The sequence below is a fragment of the Mus caroli genome, unplaced genomic scaffold (assembly GCF_978045245.1).
Source record: "Mus caroli unplaced genomic scaffold, Mus_caroli_1 scaffold_6, whole genome shotgun sequence".
Lineage (NCBI taxonomy): Eukaryota > Metazoa > Chordata > Mammalia > Rodentia > Muridae > Mus > Mus caroli.
In genome coordinates, this window is record NW_028227261.1 from 143671887 (window position 1) to 143672660 (window position 774).

Genomic DNA, 774 nt, shown 5'->3' on the forward strand with positions numbered 1-774 from the left:
TTTTATCAGACAGTCAGCCCCCAACATCAAAAGGAAATTGCAACGGATTGAGGGATTATAAGATTATACTGTAAGGGATGTGGTTAAAGAGGCTGAGAAGTGTATCATAAGAGAGAGACGGAGGATGAGAAACAAGAAAGAGAAAAGAGAGAGAGAAGAGAGGATGAAACAGGAAAGACAGGAAACAGGAAAAGACTCTGACTCGAATACTGGCCGCAGTAGTAGATAGAGATAAAAGAGACAGGACTAGGCAGTCAGGGGACCTGGGAGACAAGAAATGGCAGGGGCCAAGGAGACCCAGGAGAGATAGACTGCCCCTGGAAAAAGATCAATGTGCACACTGCAAAGACAAAGGTCACTGGGCTTGTGAGTGCTCCAAGAAGACACAGGGAGCAAAAGTATTGTCCCTTGAAGATGATGGAGACTAGGGGAGACGGGGCTCGGCCCCCCTCCCTGAGCCTAGGGTAACATTAAAAGTGGAGAGGACCCCTATACGTTTCTTGGTCGATATGGGTGCAGAATATTCAGTGCTCAAAACACCTTTGGGTAAGAAAAAAAAACAAAAAGACGCTAGTGATTGGGGCCACGGGGCAGAAACCATACCTATGGACCACTTCCCGGACGGTGGACCTAGGAAAGAGCTAAGTAATTCACTCATTTTTGGTCAGTCTGGAGTGCCCTATGCCCTTACTGGGAAGAGACTTATTGATCAAATTAAAGGCACAAATAACATTTGCCCCCTCTGGACCAGAATTGTCCTGGGGGATTGAGACA